Source organism: Eptesicus fuscus, chromosome 18 (genome assembly GCF_027574615.1).
Source record: "Eptesicus fuscus isolate TK198812 chromosome 18, DD_ASM_mEF_20220401, whole genome shotgun sequence".
NCBI lineage: Eukaryota > Metazoa > Chordata > Mammalia > Chiroptera > Vespertilionidae > Eptesicus > Eptesicus fuscus.
Window position 1 is genome coordinate 8,037,220 of NC_072490.1, and position 17,905 is coordinate 8,055,124.

The following is a 17,905-nucleotide window of genomic DNA, read 5'->3' on the forward strand; positions in this document are numbered from 1 at the left end:
CGGTTTGGCTCAGTGGATAGAGCGTCGGCCTGCGGACTGAAAGGTCCCAGGTTCGATTCCGGTCAAGGGCATGTACCTTGGTTGTGGGCACATCCCCGGTAGGGGGTGTGCAGGAGGCAGCTGGTTGATGTTTCTCTCTCATCGATGTTTCTAGCTCTCTTTCCTTCTCCCTTCCTCTCTGTAAAAAATCAATAAAATATATATTTTTTAAAAAAGGCATTTATTGCCTGGCCGGTTGTTCAGTGGTTAGAGCATCGGCCCGTGGACTGAAGGGTCCCAGGTTCGATTGTGGTGAAGGGCACATACCTCAATTGCAGGCTTGATCCCCAGCTCTGGGGCGCGTGCAGAAGGCAACCAACTGCAATTGATGTGTCTCTCTCACATCGATGGTTCTCTCTGCCTCTCCCGCTCCCTCCTACTCTCTAAAAATCGATGGAGAAATATCCTCAGATGAGGATTAACAGAAAAAAAGGGCCCTTCTTTTTTTGGGTGTGTGTACATGTTGCACATGTGTGCATGTCTGTGTGCACATGCATGTGTGGGGGGGTATGTGTGTGGGAGGGCATGAAGGTGTGGAAAGGGATAGCAAGGGAGGAAAGGCATGCATGACCGGTCCATGAGTGCAGTCCCCACTCCACGCCTTAAGTCATTCTGGTGGGAACCGGGACGGCATCTGCCTGCCGGGTCCCGCCGTCCTGCCTCTCCTCTCCGAGGGGCCCTCCGAGCTCTCCCAGGAGTTCACAGAGGCCTGACAGTCCTCCTGGAGACCATACGGCACCTCCCTCCCTGTGCCTTGGTCACCCCAGTGTGGCTCTCCCTTGCCGGCCGTAGAGGCTGCTACCGGCTCCTCCACATCCTCCTCCCGTTCTGCGTGCCCTCTCCCGAGGTGCGCCTTCCCTGTGCAGCAGGCGTGAGCGTCGTCCGAGTGAATGAGAGGTGCTTCCCAGTCCCGCTTCCGTCGTGATCGGAGATAACATCTGAGCCCGTCACCTAACCTTTGCTCACCCTGCCTCCCCAAGCCTGGGGCGTCCCACCCAGCTCTGGCGTGGACTTGCTTTCCCGGGACACGTGAGCTGTGGCGGCGGCTGGGCAGCAGCTGCTCCTCGGCGGCCTTGCTCTTTCTCCCACCTGGCGCCGCCCGCAGACCTGCGGCTCATCCCCCGCCCGCCCGCCGCTGCCCGCCTCTGCCGCGCTATTTCCCACCACGCAGCCACCTGCCCGGTTATTTCGGGAGCTGGCCGGGACTGCGGGACTGCCCGGAAGGTCAGATGAGGTCGGAGAGTGGTAAGACGGACGAGGAGGAGCAGACCTGCAGGGCCGCCCCTCAGGTGCCCGCCTGCCCCCGCAGGGCCCTGGAGGTCGGACCCCAGCTTGAGGCCGGCTGGGTGCGCGTGTTCTCCCAGGGACCCGCGTGGTCACTTGGGGTCTTTGCATTGAGTTCCTTTGCCCCTGTTTTTATGGCAAGATGGCCGTTTTGAGAGGCAGTGGGCAGATGTAGGAGAATGGTCAGTGGTCAAGGGCTCCGAGGAATGTCTGATTCGCCGCTAGACTGTGAGTATCTTTTTTTATCCTCACCTGAGGACATTTTTTTATTAATTTGAGAGAGAAGAAGAGGGAGAGAGAGGTGAGAAACATCTTTCAAAAAATATTTTTAATTGATTTTTAGAGAGAGAGGAAGGGAGAGGGACAGAGAGAAACACTGATCAGTTGCTTCCGTATGCTCCCTCCCTGACTGGGGATTACACCTGCAACCTAGGTATGTGCTCTGACCAGGAATCGAACCCACAACCTTTAGGTGTATGGGGCAGCGCTCCAACCAACTGAGCCACAGCGGCCAGGACTAGGCTGTGTGAGCATCTGTAAGTAGAATGTGACTCACAGAGAGAGCACCTCCATTCAAACCTAGGTTCACGTCCTGGGCCAGTTCTTTCACCTCCCCGAGCCTCTTTGCTCTCCTGTGAGAAGCAGACAGTGATGGTATTTATAGGTGGTGAACCCTAAACGAGGTCACGCGTGTACATGGCTGAGCCCAGCGCCAGGCCTGTAGCTCATTTCTCAGCTACAGGGGTGCCGGGCTGCCCGCACTTTCATATGGCACATGTCTCATCACCGTCCACGCAGGCCGCAGCGGGCTCAGGCACGTAGCTAGAGGATGGCAAGAAAAAGAGCCGCCCGGCCAGAGAGCGGGAACCCCCAGCACTGGTCTTACCTGAGTCAAGGCCCTCGGTGAGCAGTGCCTCAAGCGAGCATCCAGGTCCCCGAGTGCTTCCCATGATTCCACGTGGCTCCTTTCCCTTGGGGCCCACCCACAACCTGCAGTGGCCTGGGGTTGTTCCTAAGATAATGTGTTGAAAACGTTCCCCCATTGTATGTTCTGGTGCTGAATGCTCATGGTCCTTAGAGCAAGTCTCAGTAGTTTTTCTTTTTTTGTAAATATACATATAATTTTATTGATTTCGGAGAGGAAGGTAGAGGGAGAGAGAATTAGAAACATCAGTGATGAGAATCATTGATCGGCTGCCTCCTGCACGCCCCCTACTGGGGATTGAGCCCGCAGCCCGGGCATGTACCCTTGACCGGAATCGAACCTGGAACCCTTCAGTCCGCAGGCTGACGCTCTATCCACTGAGCCAAACCAGCCAGGGCGAGCCTCAGTAGTTTCGATTAGTCTCAGGCCTGCTTCCTAGGCCTGGCAGGCCATCTGCGTTCATCATGTCCGCTTCAGCGAGCAACTTGACAACCAGGTGGCGGGACCCGCATTTTATAGAAGAGAGACATCTTGGAACCTGACCAGGGGCTGCCGTCAGTAGGTGGTGGCTGAGCTGGGACTCAGCCCAGGCCGGCCTGGCGTTGGATCGAAATAGTCACTGCTGGGGCAGAAAGGGGCTGGGTGGCTGTGGGCTGCCCTGGGCTGCCCTCTCACGGGGTTTGGGGTGACTCGGGGACTCCTGAAGCATACTGTGTCTGCAGAACCAAAGGCCACTGGTGGGGGCGGGGGCAGACTTCTGAGGCCCTTCCCTCACGATTCCTGTCCCCTGGTTAATCAGTCAAGCATTACTCTAGGGACGGCTACAAGGGACTTAAGATGGAATCAAGGTTATTGATTACGTGACTTGAAGATGGGGGATGATCCGGGATTATCTGAGTGTAAGCAGATGAGCCCTTAAAAGCAGACAAGGAAGGCAGAAGAGGTGGCTAGAAAGCTGTGGCAGGAGGGAAGGTAGGTTCCAAGAGTGAGAAGGATTCGAGGCACCGTTGCTCCGAGATGTGGGGGCACAAGCAGGGACTGGAGAGAGGCTCCTAGGCGCTCAGGGAAAGTGTGGGTAGGAACATGGGAGCCTCTGGGAACAAAGACCAGCGCTGCGCATCCCCCCCCCCCCTGCCGCAGGAAATGGGGGTCTCAGTCCTGCAACCACAAGAAACCGATTGTTTGCACACGGATTGTTTGCAGACATCCTGAATAAGCCTGAATACAGGTTCTTCCCCAGAGCTCCAGGGAGGGTCACAGCCTGCTCACCTATAGGGCTGTGCATTGATAAGTGGGTGTGATTTCAAGCCACATGTGTGGCAATTTGTCACAGTAGCCATGGAGGGCTGATAGGATCTGGGCGAACAATTTGTCCTGTTTTGGAAACTTTTGCTGTGGTCGGACCTGTTTGTGCAGAATCGCCGAACTGTGACCGTCAGTCACAGCCCGTAGGTTTCTTGGATGCCCCTGCGCAGGGACAGGAACCCTTGAGCTCAGGCACCTTGCTGGCCAGGGAGGGTCCCTCCGGCTTCTCCTGGTCACCTGTGGGGCCTGCGGCCTGGAGCTCGGGTCTGGCTCTCTCCTGACGACCTCTGCGTGGGTCCCCGAGGACGCTCCTTGGTAGCCCGTGGGAAGGAGGTGATCTGCGTTCAGCTCGGTCTATGCAGTCCCACTTGGCTCTCCTGCAGGGAGTCGGTCGCCGTGTGTGGGTGGGAGAGGGTTCGTGCTAACAGCAGCCGGGACATGGGGGAAGGGCTGATGCAGAAGGCCCCCCACAGCTCTGCCTTCCCCGATTTTGGGGTGCCTGGCGTGGCTTAGCTGCAAGGCGGCTGGCCTGTTGATGAGGCATCGGAGGCCCAGAGCAGTGACACCACCTCCCGTGTCTCACAGTTTTTTGGGTTTGAGTTTAGTTCCCCAAGCCACAAAAATCCCATGTTGGAGTGGGGGGGGGGGGCGGTGGGGGCTTACACACGTGGACTCTCAGCAAAGTTGAATTCGACAACTGACTGGAACCAGCCTGAGCAGCCTGCCCCGCCCTCTGACCACTGGGGGCTGGGAGAGTGAGGCTGGGGACCCTGGCCAAGCCCCCCCCCCCCCCCCACCCCACCCCCAGGCGCCAGGCGGGATTCTCAGCTGAATGCAGAGCCACCCCTGTGTGTACTTCCTCCCACTGCTTTCCCGGCCCCTCTCGTTGCTGGAACGTGGACCAGGCTGCAGAATTTCTCACTCCTCTGCTAGGAAACAGCCCTCCTGCCCGCGGGCTCCCCGGCAGAATTGAGCAGGTGGAACAGAGGCGCTTTCATTGCTCGGGCCGGCCACCCTCACTGTGCTTGAGCCTCCTTTGTGCCATGCCTGGAAGGAGCATGGGCTTGGTGCGCCAGGGTTTGCTGGCGCCAGAGCGCGCCGGGCCGCGGCCGCTTCGTTCCTGAGCCCCGCGTGGAGCCTCGGAAATGCCTGCGTGGGTGAGAGCGAGGGGAGGCAGGAAGCAGGGCAGGCGGCCAGGTGCCCAGATTCCTTTTCCCATTGGGGTGTCACCACTTGGCTCCATCCAGGCCTGGATTCCCCCTTTGGCTGGCTGTGTGACCTTCGGAAAGTTACCAGACCTCTCTGAGCATTCTTGTCCTCTGCTGTACAGTGGGGCTGGTAACAGGACCCAGCTGAGAGGGGGGGTGTGGCAGCAGGGGGCAGCAGTGACAGCTCCCAAAGCACCGGACGGCCGCCTAGCCTCAGCCGAGTCTTCGCACCAAACCCCTTGCTGCCTTCACGACTGCTTATTCTGCAGGTTCACTTAGTGCCTGCCAGGTGCCAGGTGCCAGGACCAGCCCATGCTTTCCAGGAGCTCACCACGCCACCTGTGAGAGCTGAGTGCCGCACAGGTGCTGATGGAGGCGTGTGTGTGGGGGGGAGGCGGGGGGGTCAGATACCGAGGGGCTCTCCCAAGGTGCACCCCGGGAAATAAACGCCACGGGCTAGGTGTGTGCGGAGCAAGGTTTCACGGTGAGGGAGGCTTGGAAATGCCGGCACAGGAATATTACGTTGGAACCCAGAGAGGGGCCGGACTCTGAGAACCTGGACATTCTCTCGTCGATGGCAGGGATTGCTCTGAGGAGCTAATGTGTACCTGGCGCGGAGGCGAGTGCCTTCCGCGGACGCCATCATTCTGCAGAATTCCGTTGTTGGGGTTTGCCATTATCTGTAACTGTACTGCTACGGATGGACAGACATTTAGGTCGTTTCTCTGTTGGTTTGGAGGGGCTGAAGGTTGGTCCTTTCACTTCAAGGGGGGCTTCTCAGGACAACGGACTGTTATTCAGCCGTAAAGAGGAGGGGCGTCTGACACCAGACGAAGGAACCCTGAGGGCATTCTGCCACGTGAAGTGACCTGGTCAGAGAAGGCCAAATGCCATACGATCCCATTCGAATGAGGCGCGTAGAGTGGTGGATTCATAGACGTAGAAAGCAGGCTGGCTCTCGCCGCTTTGGTTTAGTGGATAGAGTCTCGGCCCACAGACTGAAGGGTCCCGGGTTCGATTCCGGTCAAGGGCACAGGCTCGATCCCTGGTCCTGGTCGTGGTGTGTGCAGGAGGCAAGCAATTGATGTGTCTCTTTCACATCAGTGTTTCTCTCTCTGTCTCTCCCCCCTCCCTCTCTCTCCCTTCCAGTCTCTTAAAATCAATGGAAAAATATCCTTGAGTGAGGATTAACAAAAAAAGAAAAGGAAGGAAGGAAGGAAGGAAGGAAGGAAGGAAGGAAGGAAGGAAAGAAGGAAGGAAGAAAGGAGGAAGGAAGGAAGGAAGGAAGGAAGTCAGCTGGTTAACACTACCGAGCTGTACCCTTAATGATGCTTAAGACGGCATTTTTTAATGTTATGTTTCAAAAGTCATAAAACAAAAATATGACTTTGACAGAAGAAAGTCACGTGGGAATTAAAATCCACAAATCAAGCAGAATAAGGTCTGTGGTTGTCATCATAGTCTTAAAGGCGTCCGCCAATTTCTCGCCGTAGCTTAAGGTGGGGGCATCCTTAAAGGTCCTGGAGCGTCGAGAAGGGATCGAGGTGGAAGGGGTGTAAGAGGAACATGGCGTTATTCATAATTCAGTCCTTCAACAACACGTTTGTGCATCCTGTCGCGATGGATCGATGGGTGTCTTCCACAGGCTGGGCCTGGGCACGCACAGCCCTCCCTGCACTCGGCGTGGCGCCAGGCGTCCCGTGTGTCTTCATTTCGGGGGAGCTGTCATCCTCTGAGCTGTGGTCGTGCGTGTATCTGCTCAGCCCCGCTTCCGGGCGGGTTTCAAGGCAGGTAGCGGATGACGCCACGCGCTGCCTCGACACCTGGTCATTCGGATGGAACTTCCCTGCAGTCCTGTCGCCAAAACCGAGGCATTTGATTGACAGGAGCCCGGCTCGCAGGACGCAGTTGTCAGCATTTGCAGCCTGAATGTACAGCCTCTCGGGGCCCTTATTTTCTGAGGGTTTTGGCCGTTTTTTCAGACTCTGAGTAACGGTGCTCCTCTCTGCGCTGTCCGTAGACTCCCCGTGAGGAAGCCCCGCCGGTGTGCCGGACCCGCCGGGAGCCGTCCGCCCGACTGCGCCAGACTCCGGCAGCGGGACCCCCGATGGCAGTGGGCACCTCCCCGTGAAACCTGCCAAGCTGGACGCCACAGCTCTGCACGCCGACACTTTGGCCAACCCTGTGCCCTCTCCGGAGGCGTGCCAGCATGCAGTCGTAGCCTGCAGCCCGGGCCTCCCCGAGGAGCACTATGTGAGCGAGGCTGCGGAAGATGCTCCCAGCTACAGAGGGTACCGGGATGCCTGCACCATCACAGGTAGGGGGCCTTTTCCTGCCAGGAGGCAGGGAGGGAGAGGGGAGGGGGGGAGGCCTGGGAAGGGTGCGGCCACAGGACTGGGAGAGGAGCGTGGCAGGTGGGGAGGGACCACTAGACTCTGAGCTTCGGGATGGAGAGACGGGCCATCGGGAACCTGCCTGAGCTGGAGACAGCCCCTCAGAGACTTGTCCATGGTGATGCTCGGTGCAGTGTGACCCGTGCCCCCTCTCCGAGGCTCAGTGTCTCAGACACACGGTGGGTGTCATGGGATGAGACACAGTGGCGCTGTCGGATGCAGGAATGGGAACTGCACGCAGGGCCTTTGTGCACTGGCCAGATCTGCCCACATCAGTTCTTACAGGTGCCTGTCAGCCACGCCTTCCCGTGTCCCGGGAACAGGGTAATCCCTCCCCGTGCAGGCAGCGTCGCGGTCAGCACATCATGCCAGCGCTCCTGGGAGGCGCTGGGGGCCCGTGCCAGAGGCCGCCGGTGGCAGCGGTGTAGGTTGGAGTGTGGAGTGGCAGCCGCGAGTGGTGATAGTTAAGCCCGTTTCGTGTGCGCATGGCCGTTTGCTTTGTTCCTCAGTTTCGTCTGCAGGGTTTGCTGTCATCTCCTGTTCGAAACAAAGCCCAATGACAGTTTAACATGGGCAGGTTTGCTGCATTCCGACTGTGGCCTGCCAGGCTCTAAGGGACAGGTGCCCTGACCCTGTGACCTGGCTCCTCTGTGCCCGCCCCACTCCGGGTGCACTGGCCTCCTCGCTAGTCCTCGGACCCACAGGAGCCTCCTTCCTCAGGGCCCCTGTTCTGGCAGCTGCCCGGCATCTGGGTCGCCCTCCCCCCCACCCCCCTCCGCCCCACGATTCCCGCTTCCCTTTCTCTGAACGGCATTTCATAGAAATGGGGCCACCCTGCCGGAAAAGGGGTCCCCCGACCTTTTCCCATCTCCCTTTCCACTTTCTCTTTCTCCCCAGACTTAGCGGTGAGCTGCACTCGCAGAATGTAAATAGAATATAAACTAACCTCAGGGCAAGGACTGGTGTGCCGCTGCAATAGTGCCTGCATGTGGCCAGTGCTCAGTAAACATTTGTTGGGTAGATAAATTGTCATTTAATTATTACTGCCTCCCTGTGAAGTGGGGGGTGGGGGGGGTATGGAGGCATTGCCCCCTTTTTACAGGTAAAGACTAAATTACGAAAGGTTCAGCATCCTGCCCAAGATCCCTGAGCTCTGAGGGGGTGGGACAGGCATCCAGGTCACAGCCCTGGGGCACGTGTCCTCTGTCATCTGGGTGTTTAGTCGGAGTGGAAACTGGGTGTGAACTGTGGTTGTTAGTATAGTGATGGGCACGGGCACACGGGAGAGCACCAGGGAGGGTGCCTGGCCAAGCCTCCGAGGGGAAAAGATAGGGGAAGACCAGGAGGGCTGCCTGGAGGAGGCGGCGTCCCAGCTGCGTCTTCGTTTGCCCAAACATGTGGACTAATCCCTGGGATTTGTGTGGCGTCGGTGCCAGTGAAATCCAGGGAACACCCAGCCTATCGGGCAGGTTCGCTTTCTCTGAACGTGACAAGCGAGGGCGAAGACATGGCAGAACGCAGAGCTGAAACCTCAAACCGTGCCGCCGGGCGTGGGGAGGGGGGGTGCCTCGCCGGGACTCCTGTGGCCAGCTCTGCTGTCACGTTTGGCGGCGGCTCGGTAAACAGGAGGGTAAACAACGGGCAGTGTTACCTGTTGAGGGTGCCGGCAGCCAGACCCTGCAGATCACGCTCAGGTTCAAGTCCCAGTAGATGCTCATTGAGAAGAAGACACGAAACGAAAGACATTCTGGGAGCCACGGGAGGGCGTGTCCCCGAGGATGCCCGGGTGGAGGCCAAGGGCTTGGCCAAGGCCGGGCCGGGGAGACCACTTGGCATCCGGCCTCCGCTGAGGGCACGCCGCCCCCGGTTCCCAGGGAGCGCTGAGCTGGACAGGAGGCTTTTTGTTCCTCTTCGGTTTTTCGGCAAAGCCCAGTGCCCAGCACCCCCCTACCCCTACCTGGGGATATCACATTTTCGGGTGCGTCATCTTCTGCGTGGGGCGGTTTTACCAGATGAGCCGATAAGGTGCCCGGGCCGCCGGGAGTTACGTAACCCATTGTGCGTCCGGGGCAGGTCCCGGCCTCAGGATCTGCCCCAGCACGCAGCCTGGGAGAGCGCCGAGGAGGCGTGGGAGCGCCGGTGCCCAGGCTGCCCGGCGGGGCTCCCGCGGAGAAGAAGCCCTTCCCTCTCGGAGTCGCCTTTGGAGGGCATTTCTGCACATGGCCTTGGTGTCTCCGTACAGGCAGCCCGTGGGGGCCCGGCCGCGGCCAGGCCTGTGCCAGGGCGAGCCCCTGCGGACAGACTCGGGTGGTAAGTGTGTGTGTGTGTGTGTGTGTGTGTGTGTTTGCCTGTTTGTTTTCGCTGTGCTGTGGCCGGAAAGGAGAAGGGACCACAGGGGCCATTGTTTCTCTCCTGCTGTGTGCTGGCCAGGTTGTCCTGGAACATGTGATGGGGAAATTGCAAGGTTGGATCATGGACGTGCAGAGCAGAGGGGTCTCAGTGGCTGCTCGCCCTCATCCTCTCATCCAGGCTCTGGAGGCTCGGGAGGCTCGGGATGCGGGGCCAGGGGACCAGGTCTGAATTGGGACCAGGCCTGCCGGACTCCCACTGTGTTCCCTTGACAGTCTTTGCCACGGCTGAACGGGGTCTCCAGGGTCCCCGCGATTTTCCTTAATCCTGTGTCTTTATCCTGGTGTCTTAGAGCCTTGGCTGGTGTCTGGGGCACCAAGGAAGTCTTTAAAAGGTGGAGAATAGCATTAGACTATGCCTCTCTGCTTCCCTCTTCCGCCCTCACCTTTTTTTTTTTTTTTAAACTACATGTGCTTGGCCCTGGACCTCTGACCCACCCCCAGGGACGGAGCGCTTGCTAAGCAGTTCTGCTCTGGCTCGTCTCCCGGCGGTGGCGGTGGGGCTGACGTTCCTCCTCGCTTCCTCGGAGCTGATCAGAGTCTGCTGCCGAGCCCTCTGGCTTCTGTCCTGCCTCGATGCCGTCCCCCCAGGCTGTCTGGGCCGCAGGGCAGTGAATCCCTAGGAGGGGTGAGCTCCTCTCGTCCCCGTGTAGTCGTTTTCGGTGTCAAGACCTACGAGACGTTGCACGAAAGAAGCTGGTGGAGATGCTGTGAATGTCTGCGTCTGTGTGTGCACGGCTTCGGGTGTATTCTGTGATTCTGTCCAGGCAGCGTCTGTTCGAGGCCGGCTTTTTCTGGGGGCTGTGGGGAGCTTGTCTGGGTCCCGGAGCCCTGGAGGTGGGCACAGGTGTGAATGGCTAGCTGTGACCCGGTGAGAATGGCTCCAGGTGCCTCTGGGACGCCCTGCCTGGACACCGTGTAGGATTTGTTCCCTGTCTCTCATACGTTAAGCCGTCCATCTCGAGGATTTATTGCCTGCCAACGTGCGCCCATATAATATGGCCTTCTTTTAAGAGTTACATTGAAGGTCTTGCTTCATCAATTCCTGTCTGGAACAAAATTCTTAATGTGTTTTCCACTGAAAATTTACCATCTAATTGCTACTTGCTCGACTAAATTGAAACAGGAGAGAGCGGACAGCTGAACGGTCCCTCTATTCCACAGAGGGAGAAGTCGTGAATTAGAGTTTAGGGCGGAAAAGCTTGGTTCTACATTTGTAACTAAGGAATGTTACAAATGTAACTTAGACGTGTGTTTTGCTTCTTCTCTCCCGTGGAATGACCCCTACGTCACAGTTGATGCCTTCCTGCGGTTGTCATGCTGGAGGGGGGCCCTATTAGGGGGTTTCTGGAGCTAACTAATCTTTAGCAAAAACGCAAAACACGTCTTTTAAACGTGCGCTAAGTGGTTTTGGCGCCTACCAGCTTTTTGCCTCCCCTCGGTTCCTCTTCATGGGATAGGTGAGTGGGACATTGCCACACTGGGTTTTTGGCATACAATTGTAACATTGAGTTAAAATGTATTCGTGAGATCCTGGACCTTTGATGGGGGGGAGGGGCCTACATTTCCAGGTGTTGGATACATTACCTTCCTCCTCATTGGTTTTTGTTCTGGATTTGAAACAAGTCTTGAATGTATCTAATGTTTTGGTGTTAACCTTCCCTCCCTTCAAACCATTTTGGGAAGCTGACAAATAATACATGCTAATAAAAACATTAAAGAGTCATCTTATTAAAGAACTAACTGGGAGCCGAAACCGGTTTGGCTCAGTGGATTGAGCGTCAGCCTGCAGACTGGAAGGTCCCAGGTTCGATTCCGGTCAAGGGCACGTACCTTGGTTGCGGGCACATCCCCTGTAGGGGGTGTGCAGGAGGCAGCTGATCGATGTTTCTCTCTCATCGATGTTTCTAGCTCTCTGTCTCTCTCCCTTTCCTCTCTGTAAGAAATAAAAAAAATAAAATAAAAAAACTAATTGGGAGTGCTTTGCAGGACTTTAGAACATCGAGCCCAACCACAAATACTAGCAGCATTCCTGATGGTGTTCCTTTAGGACGCGGAGTTCCATAATGGATGGACATTCATTTGATTTGCAAGTGTGGGAGTGAGGGTCACCCCGGAAGCACACAGGCTGTGTCAGGGGCTGTCTTCTCGATGTGACCAGATCAGGGTCCAGAGGCAGCTGCTCGGCCTTTGTGTAGCACCCTGTTCTTCCCACACAACCGAGTTCTGCCTCGGGGCTTCCCGGGGATTTAGTGGGGAGGGTGCGGGGGCGCCTCTCCCGGGATCAGGCCACCCAGGTGGGTCTGGATGGGCCCCTGGCCACACGGTTCACTGGTGACTCAGACTCAGGGCCCCGCAAGGAACTTCGAGTCAGAAACTTGCCCATGTTCTCTGAACCCTGCTCTCTGGTGTGAACACGGGTGGGTGAGCACGCCACGCTGAACCTGTCATGAACTGAAACTTTATAGCTGTCATTAGACCTGGAATGAATCAGATTTCATAAATCCTTTATTAGGGCTGCCCAGAGAAACAGAACCAACAACAACAACACACACACACACACACACACACACACACACACACGTGCACACGCTTTTATTAGAAGGAATCGGCTCACCTGGTTATGAGGCTGACGTTTTGTAGCTTCTTCTTTATTAATCTGAGATGAATAGATACCCAGCCCTCCGAAAGAAAAGCGTTCACAAGAACCAGTGCCATGCCTCGCCGTAGTGCAAAGGAGACCCTGAAGGAGGGGGGTGGAGCCTGGGTTTTAGTCGTAATTGCGAGGACCTGCCCGGGGCCTCATTGGGATGCGGAAGGAGCAGCCCCAGCAGGCACAGTTGCTGTGAAGGTGGCAGCCCTACAGGCAGCTAATGGCACTTGGCCGTTCAAGGTCCAAGAAGCTGGCGCTGTTTCCGGCAGGCCCCGCTGGAAGGATGCTTTTAGTTTCTGGTGTTTGCTTGTTGACTGCGCTCTAAGGCAGCGGTCGGCAAACTCATGAGTCCACGGAGCCAAATATCAACAGGACAACGATTGACATTTCCTTTGAGAGCCCAATTTTTTAAACTTAAACTATAGAGGTAGGCACATTGTTATTAACTTAATGAGGGTCCTCCTAAGCTGGCCTTTGCTAAAGACTCAAGGGGCCAAAGAGCCGCCTGTGGCTCGCGAGCTGCGGTTTGCCGACCACTGGTCTAAGGCCACGGTCGCCAGCCGGTGGCCCGCGGACCACTGGTGGTCGGTGTGGACCGAGCGGTGGGCGACCGCTGCTCTAAGGAACATTCTTGCGTGTGTAACTTTTGGGTCACTTATCCTACGTGTCTGTAAGCTGACAGAGGGGTGGATGTGCATTTAGGATTTGGTACACATACGTCACAACACGGCCCCGTGGGAGCCTGCCCGGTGAAGTGCCGAGCCCCCTCGCGAGGCAATGGCGGTTTCTGGCAATTTCTTGCCAAGTCTGGGTATCATCAATCCTTTTCCTCTTGGCTAATCAGATAGTCATGAGAAATGGCATTTCATCTTATTTCCTCCTTTCACCTTGTGAATGCGCCTGTGCCTCCATTCTGTTGTGTTTCATTTTCTGCCAACAGCCTGCTTTTGTCTTTGCTCATTTTTCTAGTGGGTTGTTGGCCTTTAAGAGGTAGAATTGCATGTCTATTGTGTGTACGGAGGGTAGGGCGCTGTGCCAGCCTGAGATTCTTTTCTATTTCAGAAGAGGGAACTGTCTTAAAAATAGTTACACAAATTTCTGTTTAACGATGACTCTGTTTGGTAGTCATAGGAGAAGTGCAGGGTGCTAAGAGACTGTGTAAAGGGGATTTCTGAATTGGCGTTTCCAAGGAGGCTTCGGTGGAAAAGCAGCAGTTAAGCAGAAGTCGGAAGGATATGTAAGGGTTAGTGGGGGAGGGAGGGAGGGAAAGAGCATTCGAAGCAGTGGAAGCAGCATGAGCAAAGGCCCTGTGGTAGAGAGATACTGATCATGATAGTAATAGCTAACATTGCTAGAGCACTTACTAGATATTGTCCTAAATGCTCTTCATATCTAACTTTGTTTAATTCTCTTATCTTTTTTTTTATTATTGATTTCTTACAGAGAGGAAGAGAGAGGGATAAAGAGTTAGAAACATCGATGAGAGAGAAACATCCATCAGCTGCTTCTTGCACACCCCCTACTGGGGATGTGCCCGCAACCAAGGTACATGCCCTTGACCGGAATCGAACCTGGGACCCTTCAGTCCGCAGGCCGACGCTCTATCCACTGAGCCAAACCGGTTTCGGCTAATTCTCTTATCTTAGTCATCTGTGGCTGTGTCACAAATTTCCCCCAAATTTGGCAGCTCTTAAAACAACACTGGCCTCCGTGGAAAGCAGTCTGGCAGTCCCGCACAGGTTACACGTGGTGACGGTGTGACCTGCCAATTCACTCCCTCTTATCGACGCAAGAAATGAAAACGTAAGTTCACACCAGACCTTATATGCAGGTGTTGCAAGCAGACCAATGCCCAATAATTGCCAAAAGGTAGAAACGGCGCAGGTGCCCATCAGTTGAGGAGTGGCTAAACAAAAATGTGGGCTACGCATACCATGGATACTGACCTGCCGTGGATCCTGACCTACATTGGAGTACTGACCGGCAATTTGCAAAAACAGAGGGCTGCGGGGAATGTCTGTTCCCACGCAGTTGAGCAAATAGGCGATGAGCAAATAGGCGATGAGCGCAGGGTGAGAATTCCTCGCGTCGGGACCTGAGTTGTGGTGGATGCTGCCGGAGAAGTCGTACTTGGGAGAGCGTCTGGGCCCGCACCCCCCGGGCAGCTGGGCGTTAGCAGACGCCTTGCTCTCTGCAGGCTGAGATGCAGAAAACGGCCTCGCGTCTGGTCCCAGGTTTGCATTCCTCCCAGAGTGTGGACGTTGAGCATCTTTCGGTGTTTCCTAGAGGAGTTTTTTTGTTTTTGTTTTTTTGCTATGACTTGAGATAGATGCCTCTTAATGGTTTCTGTGTTTAGTTCCTGGAGTACTTGCCTCCATCATCCTAAACAAGATGGTTACTATTTATACTTTAGTCACCAACTATAGTGCAGGGCCCATGGCGGTGCCTCACTGGATGGCTGCGAAGATTAAATTAGTTCCTCCTTGCAGCGCCCTCAGCATGCTGCTGGCACGTAGTAAGTGCTCACTTATCAGTTTTCTTTGTCACGATTGTCTGTCTCTCTGTCTGTCATCAGTCTATCTGTCTGTCTACCTTCCTGCCGGTCATCTCGCTGCCTGCCTCGTTGTCTGGCTGTCTGTCATCATCCATCTGTGTGGCCTGCAGGGAAATCCTGGGATTCCTGCTGCTGGGTTGTGGGTGGAGGGGGTGGAGAGGGCTGGCAGCGGGCGTAGATTTAATGTTGCCCTTCAGTCTCCCTCCTCCCCCGACTCCCCTGCTTACCGGCCCTTCCCCACCGGCTGTCTTTCTTGTTTCTGAGCCTGGACCCCACGGCCCCGCCTCCATGGTCTGGGCCCGGGCGTGTTCTGTCCTTTCTTCCATCCACACCCCCCACCCGTGTCTCAGAGATGTGCTCAGCTTTACTCACCGGGGACTCTCCTCTCCTTCTGTCTTCCCTGCCCACGGGGCTCTTTGCCCGTCCTCTCCATCCTCTTCGTCAGAGGCTGGCTCACCTTTGTGGGTGCTGCAGCTCGCTCTGCTGGGCGTGGCGGGCCGAGGCCTCGGGCTGTGGCCTCAAGGAGCACAGGCTGGTGGCCAGCTTCTGAACCTGCTGGGGAGGCAGAATTCTCGTTTCTGTTCGTCTCATGGGAATCGTGGGTTTATTGGGGGGAGCAAGGGACACATTTTCGTGAAAATACTTAGAAAAGCCTGAAGCGCCGTCGGAAGCCCAGCAGACCTTTCTGTGAGGATGCAGCTCCTCTCGATTAAAACGCCTGCACCGCCCTGTGGCATTTGTCTCAAAGGTTCCCTGGTGAACTCTCACGGTTCCTGCTGGATCTGTTCTCTCTTCTCTTTTCATTAGATGATGAGGCCTGTGGTGTGTGCATGTGTGCCTGTGTGCGTGCGTGTGTGTGTGTGTGTGTGTGTGTGTGTGTGTGTGTCTTTTTTGCTTTGGCTTCTAGGAAGCTCCATTGCCTGAGGTTTTCATTGAGGAGCTGTTCTGGTAAAACTCCGTCCTTTGCCAACTCCCTCCTCCCTCTCTTTCATAAACGTACCGGTTGCTCTTTTGTGCTTATTCTGAAGGTTCTGTTGAAATCCCATTGGGCACGCGTGGGTTTAAGAGGAAATTAATGAGTGGCAGCCACTGCAGTTTCTCAAGGTGCCGTGGGCTTGCTCTTGTGGGCGGCTACCCTACCCCCATCGTTCAGCCCAGACTGTCCTGTGGCCTCTGAAGGGCCTAGAATGTTGGCTTTGGGGTGGAGAGGTCAGGGTGTGACTCAGGCTGCAGCACTTAAGGTGTGGCCTCGGGCAAGTCCTCTAGTCCCAGATCCTGTTTCTGCATCTCTAAAATGGGCGTGACTACGGGAACCTGGGGCTGTCCTCTGTCCTCCGTCCTAGGGTGTGGTCCTCCGTCTTCGGGAGTGTTCGTTCCTGCCGAGTGCCTGGTGCCATGGTGGGTGGGGGGAGTTCCATCCTCTTAATCATTTTTCTCACTGAGTCTCAGCTTCACTCCCAGTTTCTGCCAAGCTGCCTCCAGCCAGCCAGTTTGCAGTGGAATCTCCCAGCACAGCCCTTGCCCGTTGGCCCCGCCTGGCACGGCGCTGTCTGACGGCTTGGACCTTGAATTCCAGCCGTGAGGAGCCACACTTTGGATCACCCCGGGTGCACCCCGTGCCTTATGTAAGCAGGATCCCACAGATTTCCAGATTTCCCAGACTTCTGTCCTGGAAAACAGGATGAGCGGGCACATGCTGTGGCCATCGTGTGCCCTGGGGGGCCTCAGCGTCCCACTCTAAGCTGCTGTCACCTCTGCAACTGTCCCAGCACCAGGGGCCGGCGGGCATTTCTCGGAGAACTTTTATCTTTAGTTTTCCTTCCTTTTCTTTCTCTTTTTCTCCGCTCCCACCCCCCTCCCCCCGCCTCTTCTTCCTCCCCTCCCCTTTTCCTTTCACTTCTCTTCTTGTTTCCTTGGTACCTATTTTCCCTCTTCTTTCTCCCCCTCCTCCCCTCCCCCCTCCTCTCTCTACGCTTCCCTTCCCCCACCTAATAAGAGAAACAATTTCTTTAGCTTTTTTAAAAATATATATAATTTTTATTGATTTCATAGAGAGGAAGGGAGAGGGGGAGAGAAAGAAACATCAATGATGAGAGAGAATCATTGATCGGCTACCTCCTGCACACCCCCCACCCCCACCACCACCACTGGCGATCAAGCCTGCAACCCGGGCATGTGCCCTTGACCAGAATCGAACCCTGACGTCCTGGTTCATGGGTCGATGCTCAAAATCGGAACTGCAGATGCCCCCTCCCTGACCACGACCTCCACCCCCTGATCCCTCCAGTTTGTCTCCCACAGAATTCAGCCGTCAGACCCCCCCTCGGCTTCATTCCCCATGAACTCACCTCGCTGTCTGCTGACCCCTTTCTCGTCTTCCTGCCTCTGGCTCCACACTGGTGTGTCCCGAATGGCAGGAGGCCCCTCTGTCATCACAGGATGTGTGTCAGCGTGAGAGGGCGCCTGACACACACACACACACACACACATACACACACACTCACACACACACATACACACACTCACACACACACATACACACACTCACACACACATACACACACATACACATACACACACACACACACACACACACACACACACACACGGAGGGGAGAGGCCAGTTTGCGAGGCCAGCTCCCCCGGGCCGTGTGCTGGGGAAGCTCCGAGGAACATCCGCCCAGCGTGGCCTGACACCTCCTGTCTTCACCTGGGAGTTCTGCTTGAATGTGGCAAAGCCTAGATCTACCTTGGCGGCGACATTTTCTTAAAAGGGAAAAAGAGCCCAGCCAGTGCTGCTCAGGGTTCCTGAGCCCCTGTCTCTCCTAGTTATGTGGGGGTTTGTGGGGGGGAGTAGAAATGGGGAGGGGCCAGCCTGAGTGTGAGGAAGGGCCTGCCCATCTGGTGCCGCTCTCCTTCCTTTGCGGGACCAGGAGGGAGGGAGTGGGCCTGCCCAGGTGCGGGTGCAGCACCACCTAGTGGGCCCGGGAAGCACTAGCAACAGGAATGGCAGCCTTAACCTTGAGACCAGATGCCTGCTGTGTCCTGGTTTTGCCACTTTTGCAAGGGACGTGAGAGATTGTCCAGAGGGCCCGACAGGTAAGGCAGGCAACTTCAGTTGTGTGGACGGAACAAA

General features: G+C 56.0%; 1 protein-coding gene across 2 annotated transcripts in view; it reads left to right on the forward strand.

The window, feature by feature from the left end:
• The first annotated feature begins 6,809 nt into the window (after positions 1 to 6,809).
• Positions 6,810 to 17,905, forward strand: part of TRAK1 (trafficking kinesin protein 1) — a 98,349-nt gene continuing 87,253 nt past the window's right edge. For both annotated transcript variants that reach the window (XM_054729453.1, XM_054729454.1), the window contains exon 1: positions 6,810 to 7,078. The gene's annotated coding sequence lies outside the window, so the exon portion shown is untranslated. The remainder of the gene's footprint in view (positions 7,079 to 17,905) is intronic.